General features: G+C 37.3%; 1 long non-coding RNA gene across 1 annotated transcript in view; it reads right to left on the bottom strand.

Moving 5' to 3' along the window:
* Positions 1-1,356: 1,356 nt before the first annotated feature.
* Positions 1,357-20,000, bottom strand: part of LOC122636381 — a 111,996-nt gene continuing 93,352 nt past the window's right edge. Inside the window, exon 3 of the long non-coding RNA XR_006328929.1 lies at positions 1,357-1,470. This is a non-coding gene — a long non-coding RNA (uncharacterized LOC122636381). The remainder of the gene's footprint in view (positions 1,471-20,000) is intronic.

Raw genomic sequence — 20,000 nt, 5'->3', positions numbered from 1 at the left:
TTCGCGAAGAGACTATAGGATGCATGGATAGGGATTCGCTTTAATCTGAATAAACGAGTATATGCCCTCGCGGATCATCGCCTTTTGCCCTATACCAATAGTTGCTTCTCTTCTATCTTTTTCTCTCTTTCTCTCTCTCTCTCTCTTCTATCTCTCTATCTATCTATCTATCTATCTATCTATCTATCTAACTATCTATCTATCTCTATCTTTCTCTTTCTCTTTCTCTCTCTCTCTCTTCTCTCGTGCCTGATCGTTAAAAGTCATTGTGTTAATTAAATTTTGTCACCCGAGAGAGTGTGAAAGATAAACAGATAGATAGATAGATAGATAGATAGATAGATAGATAGATAGATAGATAAAAGAGAAAAAGAGAGAAAGATAGAGACAGAGAGTCATCGAATTGATTTCAATCGATTAATACCAATTTTATATAGTTAAATAAAAAATCTTACACCAAGATGATCAATCTATTTCATAGAGTAGATGTTTATGTAAAATTAAATTGGAATTTAGCATAGCTATGTAATACGTATCGTATAATTCGTTTGATGTATTAAGTAGGTATACTTGATATTAGGAGAAAAAAAATATTCGTAATTTTCTATTTAATCGCGATCATAGTTTCTATTATATTCGTGATACGATCATGATTTTACATCAAATTTGTATCCTAGCATATAGCGTGAAACTTCGGCAACCATACGTTAGCGCTATCGACAGGCTCAAATCGCCTCTAGTCGGGCAACAATGAACTCGTTACACAATATTGCTTAGTTTACCAACGTCGAGTCGCTGTTCTATATGCAAGCAACGATGCGTTACGATCAGTTATCACATATATATATATATATATATATATATATATATATATATATATTATATCAAGATTCTATTAATAAAATTACTCTATTGATATCATTTTCATGGAATTGATAAAAAAATAAATTTATCTCTTACTCGTCATGATTTTTGTAGAAAATCAATATTTTCAATAATTCTCATCGATACATCATTCAAAGTTCGTTCGATATCAATATACTTTGTACTTTTTTGTTTGTTTCTTTTTTTTTATTTTGTCTTCTTTTCCTATTTCCCTGTTTTCTTTTTTCTTTTTTTTATATCTAAGGTACACAAATACAAATGAATCTGATATTATTCGATCAACAATTCGTCATCATATCTGTCGAAAATTGTCGAAATAAATAGAGAAAAGCGTTTTCTAATGTTTCGTCTTGTTCAAAGTTCTCAAAGAGAATAGATAAAAAAAAATATATATATATACATTTATATACATACATACATATATATATATATATATATATATATACATATTACATAGATACTTACGTAGTTTGTACGTAGAAGATGGAAATGGAAATAGATAGAAAGATAAAGATGGGATTTCCATCGTGCCCATAATCCCATGTTCTTGCAATCGAATTCGTCTCACGATTTCCACGTCGTTCTCTGAAAATCAAAAAGGAATACCAATAGCAACAACAACAACAACAACAACAACAACAATTATAACAACAGCAACGATCCCAACTACAAGAACTACAACAACAACAGTAAAAGCAACAGCAACGGTAGCGATGAAAACGGTCGAAGCACCCATTCGAACTTCTTTTTCATTTTATTCCTCTCCATTTTTGCTTTTCTTTTTCTTTTTCTTTTTTTTTCTCGTTTTCTTTCCTCTTTCTCTCTCCGATTTCCAGTCGGACGCGTGGGTGTGTGCCACTATCTTATGGCCAACGCGCCGGAGATCGAAGATACATTCCTAATGTTTATGCAATGCCGTTGGCAAGAACGTAGCTTTTGCTCCAACGGCGAATGTGTGTGGATTTTTTGTATCTTTTTTTTCTCTTTCTTTCTTCTTTTTTTATGGTTTTTTTTTTTTTTTTACCGAACGAACGAATAGGCACTATAACCGACGATAACCAATCGCCGTCTCTTCCGAGAGACGAACGAAGAAAAGGGCCAATAACGCATAACTCTGACAGATCAGATAGAACATGTAGTTTCCTTCTATCCTTCTATCCGAGACAAGGATAGAAATAGAAGGAAAAATCGGACAATGGTATGGAATACTAACATGATCTTACAAAGTACATGGATGCATAGATACATTCCCCATAAAGCGTAGAATTCTCTTTCTAAAGTACGTGTAACTTTGTTTTGTATAAAAATGATGACGTTATCGTATAAAATTTCATGACTTTTCGTTTTATCGATGATTCTTTTGAAAATTTCTTATTGTCTTCTATATTTTTCTTTTTTTTTTTTTTTTTCTTTCTTTCTTTAACATTCAATTTGAACATGATTATAGAAAGTATGTAAGTTTGACGTATGAATATACGATACGATTCGTTCTCTATGTACGAACTATGTAAGTATCTATAATATATATGTGTATATATATATATATATATATATATATATATATATACTATATACTATAGAAATATTTTTTTTCTTTTTTATTTTAATTTTAGTTATAAAAACATATTAGTGAAATTTGATGGAAATATAGTAGAACCTTTAATATGTATGTGTATATGTATATATAATATATATACGTAGAAAATTATCCGTCGAAATAGATTAACATGTATAAACATATATATAGAAAACATATATAAATTTAATATCAAGCAGTAGCTCGTCCTCGATACATTCAATTTCATATTCTTTCTTATAAAAGGAAAGTCCAGCCAATATCGAAGTTTCGTTCGATAAATAGACATATTTTTATCCTCCTATTGGGTCAACGGTATCGTTAAATTTTTGTATACCATTGATATGAACGATCTGAAATACGTTTTCTCATTGTATGTTCTTCGTAAATTCGATCATCGTTGTAATGGTTTAAATAATGTCAGTCGAATTATCGAGTAAGGAAAATTTTCTAGCACGAAATACGTTATTACGATTACACGATAAAAAAGAAATAAGAGAGAAAGAGATAGATAGATAGAAAGAGAGAGAGAGAGAGAGAGAGAGAGAGAGAGAGAGAGAGAGAGAGAGAGAGAGAGAGACGGATATACGAGAATTGTGAATACACGATCGTACTCACGTATACTTAAAGCGAACGTATAGTATACTTTACGATAAATGTTTTTGACCTCACGGTTCATCGCGTTTCGTGCAGAAACCGTACAATATGATATTACGAAAAAATTAACTAAACATGCACCATTATTAGAATACCTTGAATTCTAAATTGATAAAATAGGATAGCTTAGCCGAGAGTGTTAAAATCCGATCATAATTTCTTATATGATCTATATATGTATATATGTATATATATATACGTCGTGTTTGTATTAGCAGTATCTAAATACATAAAAGTCGAAATAAATTTTACATCGACCATAAAATAATTAAATCGCCGATCTGATATTTGTTTGAAAGTATTGAAAGTATTGTTCTTTTATATACCTACTAATTTTGTATTATTTATATACTCATAATTGTAAGTAATATAGTCTTATATAATCATGTAGTAATACGAATTTATCTGTTCATTTAACTCATTTTTTTTCCTCCAACTTTTTCGTCATTTTAATAATTGTCTAAACTCTTTATCTGTAGATATATTTATCGTAAAAAAAAAAAAAATAGATAGTGTAATAAAAAATCGTTCGTTGAAGCGAAAGAAGAGCTAATAGGTTTCCGGTTAATGAGTAACGACCAAGAGAAACCCTCGAAGCGTTCGTCGTAGTTATTGTTGGCTCTAGTAACCAAAGACGAATATAGGGGTCGATGATTATAACGTTCTCTTACGTTGGTAATATTATGTTCGACAAAAATTCAATGGCAGTGGTTCTCCATTCATCAAAAAATATATGAATGTAATATAGCGAACGAAATTAAAATAGAATGTATAAAAAAAAAAAAAAAGGGAAATAAAAAATTATTCCAATAAGCGTAAGATCAAATCTCTTAACTTTAATAACTATGAAAAACAATCGAGAAAAGTTCTATAGTTTAACGAGACGACGAAAAAAGGCTCATTGGAAAAAAAAAAAAAAAAAAAAAAGAACTTACGTGCGAGTACTTTTCTAAAAGGTTCCCTTGAACGTGAAACGTTAAGAATAACACGACGATTAGAAGCAGAGCTGAAAAGGAAATATTTAGAATCGGAAAAAAGATTGAAAGTGGGAAGAGGTTGATAAAAAAGTGTTCTACTTCTTTCGTACGATTGAAAGTATCGTTTCCCTTTTTTCATTGCTCTTTTCTATCACCTGTTCTTTCAACCCTTTCGAAAAGGAAAGAAACACGTGTTATAAAAGAAAGAAAAAAAAATAATAATAACAATAATAGAAATAAATAATTAACAAAACAAGAAAAAATAAAAAAAAAAAACAGAAGAAAGAACGTACACAGTAGAGTAAAATAATAAAAAAAGAAAAGAAAAATCAAATTTTCTATAAGATTTACTGGCCGTAAACGTAAGACGTGAGAGCCTTCGTCATTGGGAAAACCATGGAGAAGGTCTTAACGATGTAAACGCGTGTACAGTGCGGATAGTTGTGCTCGTTAGAGGTCAGGTGGGGGTGAGTTAACGGATTAATAACGCCTGGCACGAGCCTAATCAGCCGGTGTAGAGTTCACAACACGGACGGTTGGTACTAGGTGCCTGCCATACACCGTTTCTCTTCTCTTTCTACGTCCCTCTCTGTCTGTCTCTCTCCCTCTCTTACACAGAACCCATAGAGAAAGAGAGAAGGACCCCATAGATCCCATAACAATATCATATTCGCCGCTTGTATACCGGTACGGTCAACGTCCCACCCCTCTTTAAGTTATTAACCTCTAAGGTTACCACACTACCCTCGCATTGTCGACATAAGCCGCACTTAATTACCAGAAAAGCTTAACCCCTCGGCTTTAAGCCGCGTACACAATGCCTCGCTTTATGGTAGGACCCGAAACGTGACTCTTTTCGACCGTTTCAAATCCTTCCTATTAATACATCCTTAACTGCTCCTTGTTACCATCCAGTAATGATCTATTATCGTTACCTATTGTTATAACTCATTTATTTACATTCACAATAATAATATTTCAAATGTACCAGAGTCTAATCTTTTGGATCGATTTGGATCGATAATAACAATTAATGTGTCATATAAATAATTAATTTTTTATAATCACAGAGAGAAATTAAAAGAAAAAAAAAAAAAAAAAAACGATCATTTATATACGAATCGTATTTGTATAAAATTTTTCGAAACTCTATGAGAAACTGTATTAACTATAAGAGAAAAAAAAGACACTCGTCGTAGCAATGATACAAAATATATAAAAAAAAGAACAAGCATGTAGAACTGATCGATGAAAAGTCGAACCCGTTTAAAAAAAAAAAAAAAGAAAAGAAAAAAAAAAAAGAAATATCCGAATATTTTTATAACCCTATAACTATATGTACTAAAAATGTTAGATGACGATTTTAAGAGCTCGTTGGAAAGTACTATAATCGTCCTTGAAGTCGCAGCTTTGCCGTTAACGAGCCGATAAAGTGCGAAGGAGAAAGGGTTGGAAAAAGGGATCGACGATAAGACGCGTGTTTACCGTAGCACGAGCTTTACATCGTCGAAGGTTTTCGTAGGGCGTAGACGGAACGTCGAGAGAAATAGCAAAAGAGAACTACAGAGAGAGAGAGAGAGAGAGAGAGAGAGAGAGAGAGAGAGAGAGAAAGAGAGAGACGAAAGTAAGAGCATGAGAGAGAGAGAGAGAGAGATCTCCGCAACTGCGCAACGCTGTTGAGTGCAATAAAGATAGCCGTTTGGCTTGCAGTAGCGCGAAAGTCAGGCCCCCGGCGAAAACTTTAAATTGGAAAAGTTTCGGCCGTGCGTCTCCGCGAGCGGAGGCGCGCCCGCCAGCACTCGGTAACGTTCGAGAGCTGGATAAAGGTGCAGGATGTTAAAAAATAAGCGCTCCTTTCGATCATTCTCATTGATGTTGAACTAGATTCATGCAACGCAACGTTCGATTAAGCCTTTACTTACATACGTAATGTAAAGGCTTTACTTATGTATATATAATATATTTTCTCATACGTTTCGTACGTTTTCTTTTCTTAAGAAATATATATCGATGAAATTTTTTGGTAACCGTTGTCGTAATAATAATTATCTTTGTCGGATTTTATTATTGTTGGACAAATGCGAGATCCAATGGACGTACTTATTTGTTTGGTAGAGATATTTTTTTTTCTTTTAAGACAAAGAATCAGTCGAAGAAATACAAAAGACGCATAGCTACTTGGTTTGTACAATTTTTGACTTTTCTGTTTTCGTTCTTTATGATAAAAGAGAAAATTGAAAAAGACTTCTCTTTTTTGAAAATATTCTTAACCTTTCACAAATGCAATTATATTCGTCATATCATTAGATATAATATAAATAGTATAAAAACTCAGCAGTTAAATGTTTTTATCAACTATAATTAATCTCATTGAAAATCATATAAAAGATCGATGTGGTTAAACGATTTTACATCTAATGCATAATTTAGAAATCATTATAGATCATGCCCCATGTTAGATGACTAACTCAATATATTTCCGTATTACAAAATTGAAATTACAAAAAGTTATCTATAAATCTTACTTGTTTCTTTTTCTTTTTTTTTTTTTTTTTTTTTTTTTTTAACGTCATTAATTTCATTACCGAGTAGATAATTATCACGTAATTCGCGTGAAAGTAGAGAGTTTATCGAACGAAGAGAGTAGTATATTAACTATCTCATAATTTCTACCATACAACGAATAGAAATGTATGTGTCGTAGAAACAAAGCGGTTTGCCGTATTAAAAAAACTCGGGAGAATGGATGCGAAAAAATGCGGAACCAAACGGAACACGAGAAGTTTATCTCTCTCTCTCTCTCTTTTCCTCTCTCTCTATCTATCTATCTATCTATCTATCTATCTATCTCTCTTTAACACACAGTTACTTCGGATATTTCGCAACGTTGTCCGTCGAGTAATGCGGACTTCTGTGGTATCGGGCTCTATCGGTTAGGTGAAAGTAATAAACGTAAGTCATACGTTCGGTGATCATAAATACTCGATATTAACGTTGATACGCGGAAATTAGCATAACGGCCGGTGTGCTACCAGTCAACGAAGTCTGCTTGTGGAAACACAGATAGGCTTTGTATGCATTTGTTAGAGAAAAAGAAGGACAGATAGATCGAGAGACTGTCTGTCTGTCTATCTCTTTGTGTGTATGTATATGTGTGTGTGTGTGAGAAAGAGAGAGAGAGAGAGAGAGAGAGAGAGAGAGAGAGAGAGAGAGATCGTTTATATCATTTCACCGCATCGATCGACGGTGGTGAGCGTGTGTGTATGACTTCATGATTCTATACGGGTTCGCAAATCAATCGTTATATCGTTGATACACGATTCTAAAGCTGGATTCACACTGAATAAGAATAAACGAAAAGAAAAAAAAAAGAAAAAAACGAATGTAACCAAGCGTGAGAAAGACTTTGAAATATAGATAATATATGATCGATAAAAAGTTATTACAATATTGAAAGTTTGTAATATATAATGAAGTTAATTAAATGACATATCGCGTTTTAGAAACGATAGTTCCGTAACTCTGTTACAACGAGTTACTTCCGATCGTGTTTTACTCTCGGATTTGACGATATAAAGTTTCGCGACATGAGCGTGCCCAACGTAATTTGCTTTCGTTTCGAGTAACGTATGTTATGTATAATTAGAACAGTTAATTTGCATAGTCGCCCGACGAGAGATCCGATCTAAGTTAAAGCGAGCTGCTCTGCCAGCGGCTAAGCCGTTTCCGTGTTCTACGGATCTTTGATCGATCGTGATCTAACGATTTCATTCGTTTCATTTTTAACAATGTAATATATTTATGTAGATAATTACGTATGTTATTAATCAGTTAATAATAATGATACAAAAAAAAAATGAGTTATTACTTAAAAACATTTATTCGTTCTTTTATTCATTCTCTGTTCTAGATCGTACTATCGTATTTGTTAATTTTCAATCGAGCGAAACTCGATCTAAAGAAGAAAAAAAAAAAAAAAAAAAAGAACAAAAAATATACTGTAGGTATTAAAAAGAAAAAAAGTAGAAATGTGACTCTATATATTTATCTACTTGCTAGTGTATGTATCCGTGTATGTGATTAATAAATCAAAGATATTGATACAAAGAATGAGTTGTTACTTAAAAGGATCTATTCATTCTTTTATTGTTCTAAATCGTTCTATCGTATTTGTTAGTTTTCAATCTTGAATTTTTCAAATCTAAACGGAGACAAAAAAAAATATATATATATATATACGTATATATATATACTATACGTATAATAATTAAAAAAAAAACAAATAAATAAATAAAAAATAAGGAGAGAGAAAAAAAAAGAAAAACAAGCAAAAATGTGACTCCGATGAATTCTCGGAGAACGAGAATTCCAAGTAAATTCCCTCGAGGCAGATATTAATACAATATTTCTTATGTCGAACGATAAGCGTCCATTAGAGGAAGGTTTCCTCGTTTAAAACTAAAGTGCATCGTTGACTAATATGGCGCAACTAAACCGGCTGCTTCGTCGATTAAAGTCATCGACGGCACAGCACGTAGGTATATACATACTTACTTACTTACGATATATACATATATACATACATACATACATAGAGTTAGATACATATGTAGACTCATACGTACCTACTTACCTAACACGATCCTTCGCGAATGTTATGAAATCAGTTGTACGATGATGAATGTATTTTCCTTAGAGAGAGGATCGATGTTTATGATGGAGATAAAGTTACGAGATGGCACATGAATTGCAAATAAAATGATCTCGTCTATTCCGTACGACAAACACATTTTCTCGAGTAGGAAATTGAAAATTAATTTATTAAAAGATCATTAATAATTATTAGTAGTAAATCATTTAAAAGTAAGATGGATAATATAAATAATTTAAATGGTAGTAATCGATCGAGATGTTTCACAAAAAATCATTAATATATCGATATTATCTACGTACGTATTTATTAAGAAATAAAAAAGCAAAATCAATAAAAGAAATAAAATAAAATAAAATGAAATGAAATAAAATAAAAGGACGATATAGATTTAATTACGATTATATTATGAATAGTTCGAGATCATCGATATTCAACAAATATCTCCGCGATCTATCTAATTAACAAATCGAGACTCGTTAGAAAGAGAAAGAGATATCTATACGTTGGGATATTTCCGCGGATAATTTCATAACTCGATACTCGTCTGTATGAATGTATGTATGTATCGATAAAGTACAACGCGTTTATGCTCGTAAAGCGCATTATCGTTCTCTCATCGAGATCCATAAATCCTCCGAGCATCGCATTTTCACATAAATTATGGAAATGTCACTACCGTACGCGCTTGTATAAATCAAAGGAACTGTCCATGTTAAAAAAAAACAAAAAAGAAAAAAGAAAGAAAAAATTAAAGAAAAAAAAAAAAAAAGCAAACAACACAATGCAGGAGAACGCAATAGTGTACGTAGATACTACGTATAAGTGTAAATCAAAGCGTAAAAGCCGCTCTCTGTGTTTCTCCGCGTTATTTGCGCAATCGATCCCTACAAAATGATACGATCTCAACTGAGAGGTCAATTCGAAGGATTCGAGTTCCTTAGTTTGCTATCATGATCGTCGTACCTCTTAGCGATAATAAATTTATTGAAAGGTGACCTCCAACTATCGAGTTCAATAATGATTGTCTTGGCTATTAATATAACGCATAATGGGGAATGGAATAATATATTCAATTTGCAACGAACATATAAATACATACGTACGTATATACATACATATGTGTGTATGTGTGTGTGTGTGTGTAGGTACATATGCTTTATTAATGGAAAATTTCTTACTTAATAGCATTATGCAAATTTACGTTCTTTGAAGTATTCCGAGATTAGTCGGATTACTAAATAAGGAATCTAGAATATGATAATACTTATAAATATAGTCATGAATGATACCATGACTAAAGTAGCAATTACGTGTAAATTCATCTAAGAAATGATTAAATACTTCATAAGAAAAAAAAATTGACAATTGAAATTTATTAGATCGACGTATAATACTTTGGGAAGTTTCCAGTAAGAACGATCCGTGGAATAAGAGAAGTCGGTTAGTAAAATCGCATCGCGAGAGTAATTTCAATGAAATGACTTGCTGTTGATTTATATCGTTTAGAAAAGCATCGTTATTAATGCTAATTATAATTGAATTTTGAATCGTTTATCGGAAGCTAAGAAGAGATCGTCTTCGAACGTGTTTTTTTCCATCGATGCGTACATATATGCATACGTATATACATAAATACATATATACATATGTATGATCAAATAATAATTCATCAAGACGCGTAATTTCATTTTAAGCGTAAGCAATTATTATCGATCGTATTCGTAGTTGGAAAAATCGAACGTATTCTCGAATAATTTCATCGTTGTGCGATCCCATCGATCGATCTCATCGAACAAGATCGATAAGATCGATTTCGATAAGGTAGAGATTCATTTCGCACAGATATATATCCGGTGGGCGAGTTGATGAAATGCTTAAAAATACACTTAAGAATTGACTGAATGTTTCAAAGCCTGGACGGTGGTTGCAGTCTGGATGAGGGCGCTCTAAGAGGGAAGTTAGTCCTTAATTTATTCGTCCACTCTCGTCGACCGGTGGGCTGATGCAACGGCAATGCAATTATTATCAGCTTATTATTATATAATTGGGAGACTGCAGTTAATGAGACCTCTTGAGACAGCCGGGCAACCGAGTCGAGCATTGAAGAATCATCCATTTTATTTGCCAAAGCTTTAATTGACGGGAACTAGCTGGAATTGCAACGTTCAGGATGCAACGTTACAATTCACTGTTGTTGTCACCAAACGAATTCGTACGGATAAATTCCCGTGTATATCTTTAAAGGATATCCTTTCAAACGAATTACCTCTTCGATAGTTTAAATTAAAGGGAAAAACGTAAGAAAAAAAAAAAAAAAAAAAAAAAAAAAAAAAAAAAAAAAGAAGAAAACGGGGGAGAGGGGATACTTTATTTACTTGCTATCTTGGAACGAGTTGTTTTATGGATGAAAAATGTACGTTCGAGTCTGAGGTGTTGCTCCATAACTAAGGAAAAAAAAAGAAAAAAGAAAAAGAAAAAAGTACGAAGTCAACTTCGAAGTGTCTCTCTCTTTCTCTCTCTCTCTCTCTCTCTCTCTCTCTCTCTCTCTCTCCTCTTTCTCTCTTTCTCTCTCTTTCTTTCTCTCCTTCATTTGAACTCAGTAAAGATGGAATCGTGTCTTGCATAGCTCCATACTTCGAATAGAAGAAGAAAAAAAAAGAACGTGTGTCGAGAAAGAGAGAGAGGGAGAGAGAGAGAGAGAGAGAGAGAACGGATAAATCTTCTTGCTAGCGCAATAAGAGGGCACATTTGTTAGTAACAAAATAGCAGCCGGTGGTCAGGTGCGAGCGGGTGCTGTGCCAGCAAAAACCATAAGAAATTCCGTTTCTAAAGCCCAATTACTCGTGTCATTACACTTCTGGATTCCAGAGACAAGTGCGAGGTAAGAGTTGCTACCGGCCGACAACTCGTCCGTGTTCGTTTCTTTTACGAGACGAGACGACGTATCTGCTTATGTAGAAGCGGTTTCAAATCTGGTTAAGCCTGAAACGCGATTTTGTAATCCATAAACGTCTCTGATATGGCGCGTGCTCTAATTCCATTTATGGTGATAAACTGCAACTGCCCTTGCAGGTGATGCCTACCTCAAATGCATTGCGAAAGAACGCGAAATGCGTTTCACTCGATTTTCTAATTACCTAAAATTCTTATTAATTCGTTATAGAGAGGGAATTAGCTAACGAAGAAAAGTAAAAATAATAATGAACGATAATTTGTAAAGCAGTTATAAATGTATAATATTATAACTGATAACATGTTATTAGAGCGAGAGCGAGAGAGAGAGAGAGAGAGAGAGAGAGAGGAAGTGGGGGGGAAAGAAAATTATGAACATGAATTTTTCTTTGAAACGAGAAAAAAGATAGAAATAATTACGTCGAAGGATTTGACGGGAAATATTCGAGCGAGACAATCGTCATCATAAAGAGACAAAGACAAGGGTTGAAGGGATAAAGGAGCAAGTTGCACTGGCACGCGAAAATCTTTAATTCGTGCTAGAAAGGGTTAATGAGCGAGAAAAGGTAGTTCGCGGAAAGATACACGTACGCTCGTTGGTAGGTCCCCTCTGTATCTCTTTCCCGTGGGAGAAAGAGAATGAGAGAAAGAGAAAGAGAGTCTCTGAGAGTCGAGTTAGGTCGGGTTAGGTATATTGCTGAATTGAGGAAGGCGGTCTTACAAAGCGCCCCGTAAATCCGCGCCAGGTTCGACACCCGACATTCTCTCCGTTTTATTTCTCTCTCTCTCTCTCTCTCTCTCTCTCTCTCTCTCTCTCTCTTTCTCTCCTCTCTCTTTTCTTTCTTCATTCTCCCTCATCCACTGGACCCTAACCTCTCTCTCTCTCTCTCTTTTTCTCTCTACCTTCCTCCCTCTCCCATTGACTCACTCTTTCTGTCTTCAAGGCACTACTACAATCCGCGTGGAGTAGGTACGTTTAAAGCATTAAAAATAATAGGAGGTGGGACAGGCGACTTTTGCGCTCTTCGGGATTGGGGAACGAAGATATGCTGGGAGCAGAAACAGCAACAACACAGTCTGGGACCGCGAAATTCCGCGAGCATCTTTTCGTTCTTCCCTTAGAATCTCAGAACACGATTTATTATTATTTGAAAATTGAATTTCTTTGTGAGATATATATATATATATATACACATACATATATATACGTACATATATACATACATAACAAATCTCAAAATGCTTTGGAGAATAATTGGATTAAAACGATCGACGAGGAGCTACGTGGCACGGATTTAGCCGAGGAAAGTTGCCGTCTTTCCTTTATCTAGCCGAGCCACGCTCCGGTCTGAAATAGCGCAAGTTCATTCCTCTAGGTCAGCTCTATGAAGGAACTTGGCAGAATGCCATATTGGGTGATAACGCGTCGAGCACAATGAGAACTTCAGGAATTGCGACTAACGCCCGTCTACTGTCGTTCCGAAGAATAGTCTCTCTCTCTCTCTCTTTCTTTCTCTTTCTCTCTCTTTATCTATACCTACGTAATTTTCTATAACGCTTATATATTTGCGTGAAAATATATGTTGTTCGTTTGCTGTCAATTGTTACATATTTACAAGTTTGACTATTGTATAATGAAAACTAATCTTTCTTCTCTCTCTCTCTCTCTCTCTCTCTCTCTCTCTCTCTTTCTCTCTCTTTTTTCTCTCATACACACATATAGACATTTGTCTTCTCTCACGCCTCCAAATATAAATCCCAAATTTATCATCATCGTTTTATAACTCGTGTCCCTCCATCTTCCCACCTGTATATTTCCTTCTCACCCTTCTCCAGTTCTCTTCCTACCTATGGGAGAAAGCATTAAAACGTTCATCTTTTTACGGCCATTATACGGCATATAGGTAGTAGACTCCCCCTTCTAAGGGCGAGCGTCGCCATTATAAACATATACAAATTCGTCAGATGCCGTACGAAACAATGGGCCGTTTAGCACCCAAGATATATATCATCGTGCTACGATCCAGCCTCGAAATAAGGGGTAGGTAAAGGATTTTATATGTTGCGTACCGCTTTCGATGTTCGCACGTGCATGTCGGCAAAGAAAAAAATCAAAACAAAAAAAAAAGGATGAAGAATGAAAAATTATTATCGTTAAGAAAAATCCAAAGAAGGAAAAGAATATTTTCAATGATATCTCTTTGAAATGAACGATGGAGTATTAATCGTCAATTAAAAAAAGCGTTGTAAAATGTTCCATCGAAATTTAATAAGATAAATGAAGAAAAAAAAAAAAAAAAAAAAAAAGAAAGAAAGAATAATTATAATCGAGCCTCTTCCAACTATGTATATAAACGAGCCAATTCACTTTCTCGATCCGAGATCCTAACAGGTGAACGCCGAAAGCATTCTATTCTTTCTTTCGAAATTCGTATCGTACGTTTGTCTTTGGTATTCGGGATTCTTCCCCTCTTTCTCTCTCTCTCTCTCTCTCTCTCTCTCTCTCTCTCTCTCTCTCTCTCTTTCTGTCTTCCTTTCCCGATTATATAGAACGAGGATCACAAGCCGTGAATATCGTCGCGGTGGCTAGTCGGCAGCTAATATGTCATCCCTCTCGTTCGAGCTCGGTTCTGACGTCTGAAAGAATAACCCTTGGACATTTGAAAAAAAGAAGAAAAAGAAAAAAGAAGAAAAAAGAAGAAGAAGAAGAAGAAGAAGAAGAAAAGAGAGAACGATAGGAAAGGAAAGAGAAAAGAGAGACGAAAGGTACGGCGAAGACGGATCGAGAAGGGAAATAAAGGTGAGATAAGGAGGAAAAAGAGATTTGGAGTGGGGAGAGAAAGAACGAAAGAAGGAAAGAAAGAGAAAGAGAAGGAGAAAGAGAAAGAAAGAGAGAGTCGGGTAAACTGGACTGTCGTTGGATTGGCCGCGAGCGAAGGATCGGGGATACAAATGGGCAAAACACCGCTCTGTACGGATGCCGCGGGGCCGGTTGCAGGTGGCGCGACCGCCGATAAATATGTCAGCGGGCAACACCACGGCGTGGCAGACTACGGCGAGCCGCGCCACTGCATACCACGCCACCACCACCACCACCAACCACCACCACTACCACCACCACCACCACCACCACCAGCATCACCACCAGCATCACCATCACCACCACCATCACCACCATTACCATCACCATCACCATCACCACCACCTCCTCCTTCTCTTCTTCCTCCTTCACTAGTACCTCCTCCCCGTCTCTCCTCGACCTTGCTCGTCCTCTCTTTTTTACCACCGATCCCGTTCTCTCTCCATCGACGATTCCTTCTCGCTCCTTTTTCGAGACACTGTTCTCATCCTCCTCCTCCTCTTCCTCTTCTTCTTCTTCTTCTTCTTCTTCTTCTTCTTCTTCTTCTTCTTCTTCTTCTTCCTCCTACTCCTACTCCTCGTCTTCTTCTTCTTCTTCTGGGCCCTACGAGAACCTTTTATACATTTGAATATTATGGAAATGCCGAGAGCAACGAGGACGTAGATATTCGTATTGCAAGAGAGAGAGAGAGAGAGAGAGAGAGAGAGAGAGAAAGAGAGAGAGAAAGGGTTGGTAGGTATCGGATGGCAACGAACCTCGCGAGAAATTCAGGAGCCAGCAAGGAATTGCTCGAAAGAAGCTGCTGCAGCTGGACCAAGATGTCTCTCCGGATACATGCCACAGAGAGAATCGCAATCGGTGAGAAAGGGAGTAAGAAAGAGAAAGAGAGAGAGAGAGAGAGAGAGAGAGAGAGAGAGAGATCCAAGTATATTCCAACTATTCTAGTTGAACATATATACTCCGTCGTATGAATCCCAGACCGACTCTTTCACTGCAAATAATGAGACACCGGTTGACCTCGGACCATGCGTTAAGTTAAAATAGTTAGTTACTTACAAATAATTACTAGTCGACCATAATAGGTATAACTAATGTAGAATAATAGTAAAAGAGAACTTTTAGCTTCTGTAGCACGATCATGCGCGACTTCTTTCGAAAGACCGTCGTCCTTCGTGTCCAAAAGCAGAAGGTAAATTACGGAGGCGAGATATTCTTGAAGAGATATCTCGCCCGTTCGGCCTTTTTTCACTTTGTCGCGATGGAGACAAAGAGACAGAATTCGAATATCCTTCGAAGAAAAAAGAAAGAAAAAGAGGAAGAAGAATACACACACACACACACACACACACACACACACGCACCAAAGAATATATATATATACATACATATATATGTGTATATATATGTATATATGTATATATATGTATATGTATATATGTATATATATATGTATATGTATATAAACAATATATAGGTATCGGATGGAGAAAGAAGCATGCAGACTTGTATCTACCGGCGCATCTATCATATCTCCTAATGAGGACGAACGCCGGCATTCGAAAATGCTATCCAGAAGCGCGTTATTATATGCCACTCAGCAAGACAACCGACCCTTGCCATTTTCGTGGAGAATCCGTGTTGTAACCGCCGAAAAGAAAGACCTTCCCACTCTTTCTCTTTCTCTATCTATCTTTTTTTCTCTCTCTTTCTCTCGTTCTCTCTTCTTCTCTACCTGGTCGATCGTACTGTGCAACAGGTGAGAGATTCGGCCGGCTTCCTTCGACCGGGGAGGTTCGCCGTGAAAAGTGTCGCCCTGGACGACGATTATTTTTATCCGTCTTCCTTCCGCAGTCGGACGATCTATTCTAATCTCGTGAATACTTACTTTGTTAGATATAAGAAACATTGTATATATAGTATTGTATGTATAGATTTTTTTATGTATACCTATACCTACTTGTCTATATCTATATATATATATATATATATTTTTTTTTTATTCTTTTTCTTTCTATAAAATGATTTATTAATACGATTTGTAATTCGTGTTAATAATTGCTGACGATAGAAATAAAAATAATTCTCGCGATATATTCTCCTCGCACAGCACAGACTATACCAACCTATATAAATGTATCTATCTAACCACTCACATACACACACATAATGATTTTCGTAGGTGAACGCGATTAAAGAAAGTGATCACCACGGTGAATGGATTTACTCGCGATGTCCTAAGCTTGAATAATTCGCTTATTCATTTTTATCTAGTTCTAAGAGAAACGAGCTACTACCAGTACTGGATAGAAGGCAGGCAAATTAAACCAAACTAACGTTTCACTCTTTTGCATATCGCAATGGGCTGCCAACCAACCGCGAGGAGATATATTAATCACCGTGAAAATTTCGAAATCTCACTCTTACCAGGTGTTGTCTCGCGTGATGATTCGAGGAAACGAAACGTTCGCGCTTACGCGTTTCGATCGTCGAGTATGATAAGGAAATCCGAGCGACGGCAATCTGGGAATTGTGCAATATTTGAAGAGGCTCGACCGATGCCGAACTGATTTCACAGGATAAGCATCGGATTTCCGCTTTTCGCGGATAGCGGATTCATTTGCATCGAGAGCAAGCAATAACGCAATCGCGGTCGAAATTCTTTGCCGTGGCATGGCAGAGCTTGGAAATCGACACGTCGACTAGTTCGCTTTAGAAACCAAAAACTCGAACCGCTCGATTTCTACTTTATACGTACTCGAAATGTCGACGAATTATCTCTCTTTCTCTCTTTCTCTCTCTCTCTCTCTCTCTCTCTCTCTCTCTCTCTCTCTCTCTCTTCTTCTCTCATTCAGCATCCGAAAGATAATTCCCGTTTGCAAACGTCCGACTCTTTGGAAGGAACTGTACTATAGATGGATGGACTATTATACTATAGATAGATAAAACGTTAATAGTACGGTTTGAACGAAGAAGAAAAACAAGGAAAGAAATATCACCGAGGTACAACGAGAAATCGCGTGGACGGATCCATGAAGGGTTAGAGGACGTGCTACGTTTGTCTCTGTTTCTCTCTGAGTATGTAAATGTAAAAGCATATATATATATATGTGTGTGTATGTGTATATAGATAGGAAAGTGCGGGAAATTGAAATACACGAAACGTCAAAGAGCAACGGGGATACTCAGGACGGTGTTGAATCGACGCGCCGTCGAGAAACGAAAGCAAGCGGAGGGAGCTAGTAGGAGAGTTAGCTAGCCAGCCAGCTATCCAGCCATCCAGCTATCCAGCCATCCAGCCATCCAGCCAGCCAGCCAGCTAGCTAGCTAGCAAGCAAGCAAGCAAGCAAGCAAGCGAGCGAGCCAGCAAGCAAGCGAGCCAGCAAGCAAGCAAGCAAGCAAGCAAGCAAGCAAGCGCCAGGGAGAACGTTGCTGTAACGTTCATTCGTTCATTCGTTCATTCGTTCGTACGTTCGTACGTTCGTACGTTCGTACGTTCGTACGTTCGTACGTTCGTACGTTCGTACGTTCGTTCGTTCGTCGTTCATCCGTTCGGTTGGTAGATAGGTAGGTAGGTAGGTAGGTAGGTAGGTAGGTAGGTAGGTAGGTAGGTAGATAGGTAGATAGGTAGATAGGTAGGTAGGTAGGTAGATAGGTAGGTAGGTAGGTAGGTATGGGCCTTTGGTTCCCGTACGGTCGTTGTTTTCACTCTGTTATGCAGCAACCGAAGCACACCGTTGCACCGTTGAGTGTGGTCGGTTTATACACTAGACGTTCTCTCACATACTACGTTACATTCTCACACGAGCGCTCGAGGCTACTAGCTCGAACGCTCGCGAGGCGACCGGTAGCTGTATAGCTCAGCCACGTAGATGGACTAGCAACTTCGTGTACGTGTATCTGTGTGATTGTTACTGTGTATAACAGAGAGAGAGAGAGAGAGAGAGAGAGAGATAGAACGAGCCGGTTGGTCCAAGTCCTGGCGAGAGAGCAGGCTGGTCCAGCGCGATTCGACGTGGAGATGATTGTAGTTGCAAATGGGCAGTTTGCATCAAGAAGCGACTCGCCCTGCACCCACCCTCTCTCTCTCTCTCTCTCTCTCTCTCTCTCTCTCTCTCTCTCGTTCATTCTCGCACACTGTATTCGCTCTCGCCGTCTCTATCTCCGTCGACAGGACATGCACGTCCAATGCAAACAAAGTTGACCCAAACGTTTCGCTACCCTCGGACACCCCGCTCGCATACTCTGTCTCTCTATCTATCTATCTCTATCTCTCTCTCCTTTCCTTCTCTCTCTCTCTCTCTCTCTCTCTCTCTCTCTCTCTCTCTCTCTCTCTCTCTCTCGCTTCTCCAGCTCTCGACTCTCTATGGAACTCCGCTTGGTAGCCACGGCGAGTACACACACCGGGCCAAAGTATACAAATAGCCATCTTTGACGTGCCGGAAGCACCGTGCTTCTCGCCCACCTTACTCCCGTCGACGCATCACGAATGGATGTATCGTTTGATAGAATCTTCATGGTCCTCGAAAAAATTCCCTTATTTTCTCTCTTTCGTTTCTATCAATCAACCTGACAAACCAATACATACCACACAAGTATACGTATATGATATCATGCATGAACGAGTCGCGTGAGGTTTAACAAAATGAAATTAACGAATCACGATCGTTGAAAGTAACACGAGAAAGGAGAAAGCGATCATCTTCCGTAAGATCGAGGAAGATAAAGAGGGGTAAACACGCAAAAGTGGGTTGGAAAAAGACAGAGACAGACAGAGACAGAGAGACAGAGAGAGAGAGAGAGAGAGAGAGAGAGAGAAAGAGAGAAAGAGAGATACATAGAGAAGACGAGTACTCCAGTCCGACGCCAAAGTTCAGCAAGTCTGATATTTACTTTGGAAGGTCGGTAGCTGCTTCGGTTGGCAAGCAGGCCGCTGGGTGCCATGCTCGGAGGAGTCGTTGCCGGATTGGAGTGCGGTGTATAAATAAAGTGAGTTCCAGAGGTATCAAGCTCCCTTTTCCTCGCCTCTACCCATCTCTCTCTCTCTCTCTCTCTCTCTCTCTCTCTCTCTCTCTCTCTCCCTCTCTATCTATCTAACTATCTCTTTCTTTCTCTTTCTCTCTATCTCTCTTGGGTTCTGTGGCAGTGCACACTCTATTCTATAGGGAGGTGGGAACGCGGCCGACGATACAGAGTTTTGGTCAGTTAAACATGCGCATATTGCATGAAACTGGTAGTAGGCGAGGCTCGAGAGCGAGCTCTGTATTAACACCTCCGCCATTCCACAGATCTTCGATGTACAACCGCCTCGGACACGCGCGTTCTCTCTCTTTCTCTCTTTTTCTTTCTCTTTCCCTCTCTCATTCACTCTCTCTTTCGTTTGCCTTTTTCTTTCTCTCTTTCCTTCTCATTCTCGTTCTCGAAAGAACCTTTAGTTTCTCT

This window comes from Vespula pensylvanica, chromosome 1, assembly GCF_014466175.1.
Source record: "Vespula pensylvanica isolate Volc-1 chromosome 1, ASM1446617v1, whole genome shotgun sequence".
NCBI lineage: Eukaryota > Metazoa > Arthropoda > Insecta > Hymenoptera > Vespidae > Vespula > Vespula pensylvanica.
Note: the sequence above shows the minus strand (reverse complement) of the source record. Positions and strands in the feature narration are given on the sequence as shown.